A 12,894-nucleotide genomic window follows, 5' to 3' on the forward strand; every position below is an offset into this window, starting at 1 on the left:
CTAGACTCACTGATCTAGACTTACTAAGCCACAGATGGACAAAAATATGAGAGCTAAGAATCTGATACGATCTAAAGCCTCAACTATGCAGCCAGTTTCTCGTAGTGATTGAAAGAACATGTCTGATAGTATCAAAAGATCTTTTTTTCAGTAACTAAGTGAAATGTGCTGATGCTATGATTATCATTACAGTGTATTAGATAATCTCACATTCACACATTCTTACAATTCAGGTGCAACCACAACATACAGTAAGGATTTACCCCCTTCCCCTGTAGCGAGACTAATTCCTCAGTTCTTCTCATCGGCTATTTCTAACTTTCTATCACTGCTAAGTGCTTTATATATAGTTACTCAAACAGCAACCGATAGTATTGTATAGTTAGCCGGCAACATTTTCATTCCGTAGCTTAATTTGTTTCTAAGTAAAAATGTCACGGCGCACAGGTGCAACAGAGAAAACATTACTTCAATTGCTTTAGTATTAAGCATCATTTACTCTAAGACAGAGTGAAGCGATAGGTATAAAAAACTATTTTTTCTATTCAAAAAAGATTAAAACGCCAGCCATGAGTGAAACATGCGCGGTATTTAAAACTGTGCATAATACTGGGGCCGGTTTTAAAGACTGGTATTACCTTAAACCCGGGGGCTAACTTAATTCATTTTCAATTGAGTTCTAGCCCCCGGGTTAAAGGTAATACCGGTCTATAAAACCGGGCCCTGGGTTTTATAGTGGCAAAGACTGTTACTGATCAGTGTGAATAAAATCATTTCTAGAGACTCAATGTTCAACTGTGGCAATCGAGGATTCTGCTTGTGGCAATTGAGGATCCATCAGGTGTCGCCGGTGTGTATTTAGGACACTGATGCCTGGCTTTCTGCTCATAGTCAATCAAAATCTATCCACAATTTCTTTAATATCGATCTAGATTAAAATATACTTTAGTATAATGAAACTAGAGTTAATCAAGAGATGTGATTTGCCTAATTTCTGATGCAGGTGACTCAAATATAGATGAATGTTCATTTTGGATAGGGATAGCTGGTGCAGCAATGTTTAAATGCAACATATGACCAAACCCTTATTCCAATATCTAGTTTCAAATACTGATACTCTAGCAGCTATTGGCAAAACGTCCTGTTCCCTAAACGTCTATCAATTATTCATTTTGCCATAAATTTCGAAATGTATAACATCATCCTCAATAGATTTCATTTTGAAATTCTGCTTATCGAAACTTTGAGGGCAAGTGAAAATAAACCTCTATTCCTCAATATAATGGTAGAAGTCAACGAACTGAATTAAACGGTTAATGGAAACTAGTGCTTGGAGATGTAACCACCTATTACTCGATGATAATTAATATATTACACCCGGGCTCGGATAAAGATAATATTACTGGTATTTGAAGACGATTGTCTCAACGACTGATGTTACTGACAGCTTATCAATCATAGATGGTCTCTCTCTCTCTATAGAAAACCTGACTAACGTTCTAATCATTATTGAAAATATAAATCGCCTACCGGGGGCCGACTCTCTCAATTAGTATTTCAACAAAATTTTCATATTCTATTTTCAAACTTTAAGGCAAAGTACATTATTAGAATTAGATAGTTCGTACCATTGCTAAAACTAGTAATAGTTTGATCGTGTATCAACGTGCAAATCTATTTAGACGAATACGACTGAAAGAGCAGCGATCAATCGTAAAAAATACCCCAACTCTCAATCGGTGGCAAAGTCACAGCTCCGCGATCAATAACGCGGATACACACACATCCTTCTTATTACATTACTCACGTCTTATAGCCGGATATTTGACCGGGATCCGATACCGATACACGGATGACACCCACCAATACCCTCTCTACCGCTCTCACTTCGACATATCCATTATCTCGAAAATATACTATCAACAAAATTTTAGAGACACATTCATCGCCAGGTCTTGTATTTGAATGGTTGACAACTGTCGTTTGGTATCGCGTTGGTTGAGTTTGCGTAGACAGCTGGTCTAAATGATCAATTCCATTAATATATCCTATAGTTATTAAATCGAGTTTTTCCTATATGCTTAATACTTTCAATGTCTAGTGTACATAACAAATAGCTACACTTTATTTAGATTTCGTATGAATTTCCATCGCAAATAGCTTCATTTACACTCATCAAATCGGCTCTAGTCATAACGACAATGTTATCAATTTTTTTTTAAATTGTTGCATAATCATCGTCTTTCCACGCAGAGCAGATTTTCAATCTACCGAAATTTTTTTGCCTTCGAACAATTTGCGAAATAAAGCTCAAATCCAATTACGTATTTTAATTAAGATATTAAAAAACGCAGTGAGTTAGTTTTTTCTATCAATAAACAAGCTACGAAATGTCTACAAGAGTTTTAGTTAGATCTCGTACTTTATGAGGCATGCCAAGTATGTATAGAACCTAATTTGTACCTAGTAGGTGAATAAGAACGTCATCGAATACATGTATGTAAAGGTTAAATCGAATGCTATCTATTTAATTCACCATTGACGACAAGTGATTTGAACAAATCAACTTAAATCGTGTTAATGGCTGCCAGTCGGTGTGGTGATGTTCAAATCAAACTCACTTCGGCAGTATTGATAGAATATAGATTGAACCCGCTGCTACCCGAGACCTAACATAACCTTACACAGTCGTATTGGAAGGAATCATACTCAGGTCAAGTGCGTGTTAGCATTGAAGACTTCAAACGTTCTACCAGTTCTCATCTTTTCAATTTCCTACTTCGTCGTCGAGTTTCTACTGTTCCCTCTTCTCGCCGTACTTCAAAAGCAACAGGTCATAAGAAAAACTGATTGAAGATTTACACACAAGGTCACCTTCCAAAAAAGTAACTCCTGTAGATGACTTCTGCGAGATTCTCTCTTCCGCCCTGATGCTAAAGGGTCCTTCAAAATAACGAGATCTATCGGCTTCTATTTCTCATTCTATCTGTTGTTTTGTCTCAGCGCTGCAACTCTTAGAAAGACAGATAAATACATAGACTACCGCATTATCAACTTTCAACCTCAGCTTGACAGATATAATCTTCACTTGAAATGAAACTTATCGTAGTCTATGAATTGTACGTAAAATCTCATTGAACACCTTGTAATCGCTACCAGAAATTACCATTTCTTCAGAAATGTATAAATTGTGCCTCTTCATTCGTGGCATCGCGCTGGAAGATGGCATTGTGCTACTGTTACTGAAGATCATCTTATAGAAATCTCACAATGTGAAGATTTAAAAACTAAAATCTATTTAGCCGAAAATTCGGAAGGATTTCTACTTTACATCTTAAAGAGATTTTTCAATTAGATTTTGAATCTTAGAAGATGGGAAGAAATCCTTCCGAAATGTCGGCTAAATAGATTTTAGTTGTTGAACCTTCACATTGTAGGATTTTTATATGATGATCTTCAGTAACAGTAGCACAATGCCATCTTCCAGCGCGATGCCATGAATGAAGAGGCACAATTCATACATTTCTGAAGAAATTGTAATTTCTGGTAGCAATAAAAGTGTCGTGATCAACGCCTACAAAAATCCAGCTTCGACAACAAAATACCAATAGCTGTTTGAAGCAGACATATCAATTATGACTATTCAAACATATGTTTCCAACCAGTAAATACAGGGAGCAGATCTGAGCTGTAAAAACCAATAAAATCAACGTGTCTAATGAATGATCCAGACAGCATTATATCAATAATGTTGATTGTCGTATCATTAACCACTTAAATACAACCGCAATAATGAATTCTTCACACCGTGAAACCATTGTTTTACTGATGGATTTCAGTCACAGGCTGCGAAACCCTTATCATCAAATAATTACGAAGTCAAGAGAACCGTCAAAAGATTACAATCAATGTCAATGAGGTAAATATCAAGTGAATTTCTAGATTCAACTAATTCATCCACTCATCCTGACACCCACTCATCCTGACCTACTCTGTGACTCCTGACTCAGTGAGATATACTTACTAAACATATGAAAATACTTACACTCACTGATGACAATGATACTGATGATGACACAAAGAGCAAAGATGACAATGATGATGATTCTGTAGCAGGTGTTAACCGTTCACCGGGCAATAGGCTCTCTAATGGCATCTACCGACGACCACGCGATCACCGAGTTGGAAAAGCTAACAATCGTTTCCAGGGAAATCCTTTCGTCAATACATAATCACACTCACCGCTGTCATTACATAAAACCATTTACACACAGTCAGTTGTGTAACGGTGCGACGCAATGCGACGGGTACCACGGTGATATCGCTCAATGTCGTCGACGTCGTCGTCGTTTTTCAAGCCTTTCATCATCGCCAGTGAAGCCGGTAACAATCCATTTAGTAATATATCGAATCGGTCTGCGTCGTCGCGAGTTAAATACCGAGCACCACGATCAGATCGAGAGAGAGAGAGAGAATCTGGTGAAAGAAATGAATACTCACAAACCGCGTCATGCTGTGATAACACCGTCGTTGCCACTGTATATTTACCGGTGTCAATTTTTCGTTATTATCAGGAGTTCGTGAATAATGATCGGGGGACCCCTCGGACCGCTGCTACAGCACCAGGACTCCTCAGACCACTGCTACAGCACCGAGACTCCTCAGACCGCTACTACAGCACCAGGACTCCTCGGACCGCTGCTACAGCACCAGGACTCCTCAGACCGCTGCTACAGCACCAGGACTCCTCGGACCGCTGCTACAGCACCGGGACTCCTCCGACCGCTGCTACAGCACCGGGACTCCTCAGACCGCTACTACAGCACCAGGACTCCTCGGACCGCTGCTACAGCACCAGGACTCCTCAGACCGCTGCTTCAGCACCAGGACTCCTCCGACCGCTGCTACAGCACCGGGACTCCTCCGACCACTGCTACAGCACCGAGACTCCTCAGACCGCTACTACAGCACCAGGACTCCTCGGACCGCTGCTACAGCACCAGGACTCCTCAGACCGCTGCTACAGCACCAGGACTCCTCGGACCGCTGCTACAGCACCGGGACTCCTCGGACCGCTGCTACAGCACCGGGACTCCTCGGATCCCTGCTACAGCACCAGGACTCCTCGGACCGCTGCTACAGCACCAAGACCCCTAGGACCGCTGCTACAGCACCGAGACTCCTCGGACCGCTGCTACAGCATTGAGACTCCTCGGACCGCTGCTACAGCACCGGGACTCCTCGGACCCCTGCTACAGCACCAGGACTCCTCGGACCGCTGCTACAGCACCAAGACCCCTAGGACCGCTGCTACAGCACCGAGACCCCTCGGACTGCTGCTACAGCAATGGGACCCCTCGGACCACCAAGACCCCTCGGACCCCTGCTAGAGAGCAGAACTATTTAGTAAATAATCATTTTGACTAATGAAATTTCCGGGCACCTGAATCAAATTAACTCGATTGATATGACTGCCTTTTGTTTGAACTTTTATTTGATCGTTTTAGGAACTCTTCATGTCTTAATTGGATGAAATTCTGTAATCAGACGCTAATAGAATATACACTACGACACCTAACACATCTTCACTAGACAGTACTAATAGCAATTATTATGATTATGATTATTATTATTATTATTATGACGACTAAACGGATGGGAAATTGATTTATCAGCAGCGGGTGAAACTGCAGTAGCTGTCGCTGACTCGGTGCCGCATTGATCGCGTAGCCACAAATAATAGTCTCGCAGTAAATATTAATTACCACACAGAGATCTATGCAACCTGTTATTATTAACACACTAATATTTATGTTAAACAATGTAAATGTTCTCGTCCCCTTCCTCCAGACCCCCTAACCCCCCTCCCCGAGGATCTTCTCATTACACACCGCTTTGAGAGGAAAATAATTCTGTATTTCTAATGATAACCGATAAAATAGAATGAATATCAACTAATATGAAAAATCAAAGCATTGAAAGCAAAAAAGAAATAATTTCATAGACCAAATATATACACCTCAGCCACATTAACATAACTTAAGGTTCGGTGGTACTTTTAGCAAGTATTATTTAGTATTCCTGAAGATGACACATCAAATAGCTCAAGGAAACATTCTATACTTATTTCTGCGATACAACGTGGACTCAGAGCAAGTTTCACCGAGATTGAATATACATCTTACCTTATATGAAATGAGCAACAGTCATATGTCATCTTCACAAGAGTGAACAATCATCTATAAGCAATAAAGATAGAAAAAGAAATTTAACAAATAATGCTCCGATTAAGATATCGTTTTAAGTTATTTCTAGTTTAGCAAAAACTGTTTTAGATGTTACAGACATAAACAAACCAGACCGGACTACAAGATATCTCTAATTGTGTTAGTTTTTCACAAAGAAATGAAGGCACTTTGACATCAAAATAAGTTGGAAATCATACTGATCTTGAGGTAAATGTGATATTTTTATGTAGTTGAGCTCTTAAAAGAGTAGCAACTATACTCTCAAACAGTAGACAAAGTCAAGTCTAAATAAACCTAGAAAACAAAGTTTTGAGAGATCATTTCTCAACCAAGGCATTTAAGATCATTTCACATATAAACTTAAAGTTGAATTTAAGACCATCATAAAGCTCATATAAACTACTATCAGTAGAGTGCGCAGAGTTGAAGATTGAAATATCCAGTGGCTGCGGTGAAATGATACTTAAAAGAAATGAATATAGGATAATATGAATCGACTAGTATCAGTTGATTTTCGTGTCCATTCATTCCAACTGCAAGAGATGATATTTCATTACTTTGTAACAGTATATAGAGGTGTCTAGACACCTAACTTAAACTTGGCACGAGCAACCGTTAATATACCCCGGTATTTCAAATAAAAATATTTCTGTAATTCGAAGTGTACTCGGTAAAATAGTGCAAACTGTTGCTTCGAGCAAACGTAATTTTCCGCTGAGCTAAATCACTTTCTTTTTTACAAAATCGAGCAAAAAGTTTTGGCACATGGAAAAATATTTTTTCATTCTGTATCGCGCCCCGGGTTGCCACCCGTGTATCATGTGACATTTACTTGATTGGTTAACCCTCGGCAGTATCTAACACTTGAAATCTGTTAAGGGAAAACTTTCATATGTTTTGAGGTTTTTGAATAGTTTAGATTTGGGTGGAGTTGAGACATTGACAGTTGAGAATCAGTTTTAACAATATGAATTCTTTTATATACATACATGAATAGATAGTAGATATTTCTACATTTGCATTAACGACAAAAAATCAGTTTCTGCGAGGAGAATTTCTGTGAGGAGTTTCTGTGAGGGGAGTTTCTGTGAAAAGTTTCTGTGAGGAGAGTTTCTGTGAGGGGAGTTTCTGTGAGGGGAGTTTCTGTGAGAAGTTTCTGCGAGGAGACTGTGAGGAGTTTCTGTGAGGAAGGTTTCCGCTAGAGAAGGCTTTGCGCGTGTGATTTATTATAAACACGAGCTGACCACCAGGGATGATGTTCACCGAGGCGTCATACGTCCACCACTCACTTGCTGCGGCTGATGATGAAGACAGTAAAACTAATGAAGCGAAATCACAATTTGACTAGAAAATCCGTAGAACTTTAGCCGATAGTAACCCAAACAAGTCTATAGGATGAACTCACAATATGAGTAATGATAACAATATATCTATCTGATTTCTAATATATATAGCAAATATATTTGAAACAGTATTGCTAAATTATCTGTAGGAAAAATGTCCTTTATTTACTATATCATATCATAACATATCAGTCTTGGTAGTCTCGGTTGGTCTCTTGAGACCTTGACCCTATTCAGTTTTCGGGGAGCAATACGGTTCATTTAAATCTATTCCATTCCAGTCTATCCCTAAAGATGATTTTATAGATGGGCTTGTTATCAGAATATGACTCAGACACCACACCTGACTGGTCACCACACCTGACTGGTCACCACAGCAAAATGGTCACCACACTGACCAGACAAACTTACAAACTTGACCAACTACCAAGAGATATGTGGTCTAGTGGTTAGAGTGCTAAGCTGGCAGGCAAGAGGTTCTCGGTTCAAGTACCAGAGTGGCTAGGGTTAGGGTTATCAACTAGCTAGGTAAGGATTAGCGTTCGAAGAGCTTGGATTTTTATGCCGAAAAGATACACATTCCTTCACACCTGAATCAATTATCCATTAACATGAAGGGCAAAAGCAGCTAACGAATACTTTTTTCAGATGTAATTTTTCCATGTGTCATGGCTGGCATTTATGATCAGATTATTTTACCAAGAACAAAAACGGAGTCAAGCCGACCTCGAAAATGTGACAAATATTTAATATGTACAAACATTTTATTTTCGCAGAATTGTTGATAACAAATGAATAGTTCAGCAACAGCAGCAGCAGCAGCAGCAGCAGCTTTCGCTACAGGCTTCATCTTACACTAAACAAACATCGAAATTCATCCATTCATCAGTGGTAAAAATATTCCACAATCGAAAGTATATTTTACCCGACCTGAATTCATATTTGACAAAATGAAATACGCGTTGGAGGAAGCTGCTCTCAGAGGAAACGTGAAACTCAATCAGACATTTTTCGCTCAGGACAAAAACAAATTAAACTGACATTTTTGCAAGTTAATCAATATCTGAGGGTTTGAATTTTTGTCCTTTCAAATCAAATGAGATGAAATGATAGAAAGAAGATGACATTAAAGTACATTTAGTGAAATAAGTTTGATCTCTTCGCACTAGAAGTCTTAAACGATTGGTTACTAAAACCCACGCAATCATCACGCGTGCCATAATCTTCCAGGAGCAACATATTATACAAGGATGAAATTTTTAAAGAGTTTATTGCCTTCAGGTAACAGAGAGTTAGAATCTACCGTAGATGGCAGCACCGCATTGTCGATCGGTAAAATACAAAGTGATTTCTTCCAAGTCGTTTTATCACAATTACGAAGCAATAATTAGACAGTTTTTAGCTACAGATGAACAAAGTTAAACTCAGTTGATTTATCATATGAACTAGTTATTTACAGTCAGGTCACGTGACAACCATTAGGGAGGCAAAGTAGTTTCAATATCATTTGGTAAAACATCATAAACTGAAAGAAGCTACTAATTTATTAATTCTTTATTTCATTACAGTCGAATTTAATTTAAATTTTAGTTTAAATCTTAATGTCGATGTTATCATATTTTACAATCCACTCTTAATAAAATGTAAGCAAAATATGCAGTTTCTTAATTTGTACGAAATTTCATTCATCGAAAAATATGATCGTGTGTTAAAGGTATGTAATATCGATAAACACAAACGTATTTTAGAGAGCTCACGGGTAAATAAGATTTCAACGGAAACGAGTGAGAAAATGTCTTTGGTTTCTCATTACGCAGTCATTCCCAGAAAGAAACCCGCTAATAAGTCGTAAATAAAAACAAATCCGGAGTCGACAAATTTTGTAAAGTCGTCTTTTCCCGTATTGGCCATTTGACACTGGCTGCTAATTGTCTTCGGCAGACGTGGTTGCCATAGCAACTGTAGTTGTCTACATCTGTTTCGCGGATGATCTTGTCGGTGGCGGGAGGGAGGGAGGGAGAAGTTGATTTGTGGTGTGCCTTTAATGTATTAAAGCACAGATAAACGTAACAGACGGGGGAGTGAGCAGGGTTCGACCGACCGACCGACTGGTGAGAAGAAATACCAGCACATACTCTCCTCCTCCGTGTGTCTCTCAGATTATGCTCAGTGCGCGTCAATTACCGGTGAATGCTCGCATACAATACCCATCAAGGCACCCGATATTGTGACTAATAGTCACTTTACAGGCTCCCTGTCAAGCGAAAAACAGCAATGAAAACACGACTTACTTTCGTCTATAAATATTGATGCAAAAACGGCGAGCACAGCGAGTGATAGTGGGCTGAGAGCTGAGAGGCTGCTGCTGCTGCTGCATTTACTATCATCGTAAAACAATTAATGCATCCGTAATTAAAAGCTTTCGTCTTCCATTTGTTCGTGCTAATTAAATCAGACAGATCATTCTATTGATTGGCTCTATTCACGACGAGGATCACAATCGCAGAAATCATATTGATGAAATAATAACGAAAAAATTGAAGTTTTCCACAAAAAAGAAATCTTTGTAAATTTTACAAGAGTTTTTACCCGTCTGTTGAAAGATTAGTCAGATATAATATATATATATATATATTTGCAGTCACCATTTCTCTCATTGGATGACAAGATAAAAGTGTTTGAATACAGTATAGTGTTATGTAGATATCAATGGATTAAAAGGTCTGGCTGGCCACAGCTGTGAGGCATACGTATAATAAATCAATGCTATTAAACATTAGTTGTCAGTTCGGGACAAGGAAAGAATAGATCGATATATAGTTTGTAGCCTACCACGACGCATCAGGTAGAATATGATAGAAACAACACATGTAATATTCAGAGCATCCACAGTTATTAGATTTAGTTTATTGGTTTATTAATGAGGAGCTCGCACAGACTACACTTATTTACTAGTCACCCCTACCCCTATATATACATCACACAATAAAACTGATATATCATAACCAATTATATCTACTTTAATCGATTATTAGCAATAACAATTTCGATTAAAAGTTATATCGACGACAAGATGACATTAATAACTAGATTCCGCAATCAGCAACTCGGGCTAAGTTTTCTAAATGACTCAAAATTTACGAAGCTTAGGCTTCAACGAAGATTTTTAGAAAGGCAACTATTAATTGATCGGTTTCTGAGAGCTGATTAACTTTTAAATTTTTAAATTTTGAAGAAACGAATCATCGGAGAGAAAAGTTCTGAAGTTTAAATTGGTTCATTCCCAAACGTGTCATCGCTGTTTGTCCAACTGTCGACATCCTAGCGGAAAAAAAAACCAGTTCAGAAAGTGACGGTAAATCAGTAATGATGTCTTACAAGTTATAACGAATACCACATAAAGTCTAAACTCATTAGAGAAGAGAACTAACTTTTTAAGAATCATCGAACTCACTAAAGCGTGGTGGGGTATTGTTTAGCGTGTTTAAGGATTCGTTTCGATATTGTAGCCACACAAGATTGAAAGTTACCACTTTATATTGACAATTAGCATCCACGATACCTTTTACTCACTGATAGATCAAACACCTATAAGTCGAGAAACATTATTGCTAAATTACATATCATCCTTCATCTACCTACAATCGGTGCAATTACAGAAAGAGAAGTCTGTAAATTTGTCACGACTAAATTCCATAAGGATATTTTTAAGAGTCACAATTAAAAACAATTAATAGATACAGAAGGTGAAGAATGTGATTACAGGTCTCATTACAGTAGAGAATAAACCATCGATCACCAGTCCTCAACTAAACAACATACAGCAACACACCGCGATAGATTACAGTAATTGCACATCAACTCATTTCCCCTTGGATGTCTCTCTCCCTCTCGCCTTGTGCTGAGACAAACAACATAGAGAGAATTTATTTACAGCTCAGCATCGTTACACGCTGATATTCAATCTATCATCTACAACGACGACGATGGACAGACTGACGTAACCAGTACCAAACCACACTCATTCTCATCTCCACTACAGCCAAGTCTATTAAATCTTTGTTTTTTCTTTTGAAAATCGGACATGTTTTCAATGATTTAGGGAGCGTTAAGACGTACGTGTGAATCAAAGCGTCTCCTATTATTACTCGCATAATGAGATTTATAGCGCGGACATCGATCGTTCAGATCCGCAAAATCGAAATCAGCGCCAATAATAAATTCAATAGTCAGATGCGTTAAAGTGTTCGTCGCGTGGAGCGCTCATTATTTGTGCGCAGCAGCAGTTATTAAATTACCGATATATTTTATGGTTAATAGAAACCGATTCCAATGTGAAGTAAATCATTGTTTCGATGCGTCCACTAATTCTCGCTCGATGGCTCCATATCTTCTACATAGTTTTATGAGAACAATTTTTTTCTGAAGGACAAACGATGTAAAGATTGATTAATCCGCGTCGTGTCTTCTAGTTTATTAATCAGGTTTCCGTAAGTAATCACACGAGAAAGTTTCTCAAGGCCCATCAAAATTTAGATCATAGAACAGTTTTTGTCTCGATAAACAGTTTCGCAGCTTTTCGAGACGACACAAGTGAAAAGAGAATCGAGAGAGGATGAGTCTGAAATCTGTCATTGTAAATTACACTCCTTAAACATAAGAAAATACATCTAAACATTTAGAGCTAATGATGCTATAAATAGCCATAATCACATGACGGTTTTCGACCTGTGCGGGATTAGGCCCGGGCAAACGGTTGCTCATTTGACACGGGGCAAACATCGGACCAGGCCCGTACCAGTTCGGGAAGTGACTCACCTCACTTGCCACAGCATTGTATTGATACCATTTTATAATAAACATTTTGGTAATGAATGAGTGATGTTCCATAACCTGTAAGTCTTCAAGAATTAACATACTAAAGTTGCTCAAAGGTTGGGTTAGCTAATGAAGCTATGAATTTGTGATAACTTCGCTGTAATAATTCATCACCACACATTCCATCATTCAATAATCGATGTAATTCTGAATAACAGCAGCGATAGTGAATGAATATCAACTCGACAATCAGAGAGCTTTACTTCCGCAGGTAACCGATGATTTCATTTCAATTATATACCGGTAACAGTAATAACACGCTCACTAATATCGGCTAAAATTTTAGTCTTTATGATTTTCTGGTATTAGCTATAGTGATTATTCAGTATGAATAACTATAATCAAATAAACAGTGACATATTGGTTTAATATCTTATAGCTATAGTCGCTCGCTCGAGTAGTTGAGTATAAACGCTCAGTACCAG

General features: G+C 38.3%; 1 protein-coding gene across 4 annotated transcripts in view; it reads right to left on the minus strand.

The window, feature by feature from the left end:
* The window catches only part of LOC141903547 (zinc finger MIZ domain-containing protein 1-like), a 96,857-nt gene that overhangs the window by 52,910 nt on the left and 31,053 nt on the right, over positions 1 to 12,894 (minus strand). For 3 of the 4 annotated variants that reach the window (XM_074791699.1, XM_074791696.1, XM_074791697.1), the window contains one exon: positions 6,186 to 6,239. The exons of the other annotated variant lie outside the window; for it this stretch is intronic. The gene's annotated coding sequence lies outside the window, so the exon portion shown is untranslated. The remainder of the gene's footprint in view (positions 1 to 6,185; positions 6,240 to 12,894) is intronic. 4 annotated transcript variants of the gene reach the window in all.

This window comes from Tubulanus polymorphus, chromosome 4 (genome assembly GCF_964204645.1).
Source record: "Tubulanus polymorphus chromosome 4, tnTubPoly1.2, whole genome shotgun sequence".
NCBI lineage: Eukaryota > Metazoa > Nemertea > Palaeonemertea > Tubulaniformes > Tubulanidae > Tubulanus > Tubulanus polymorphus.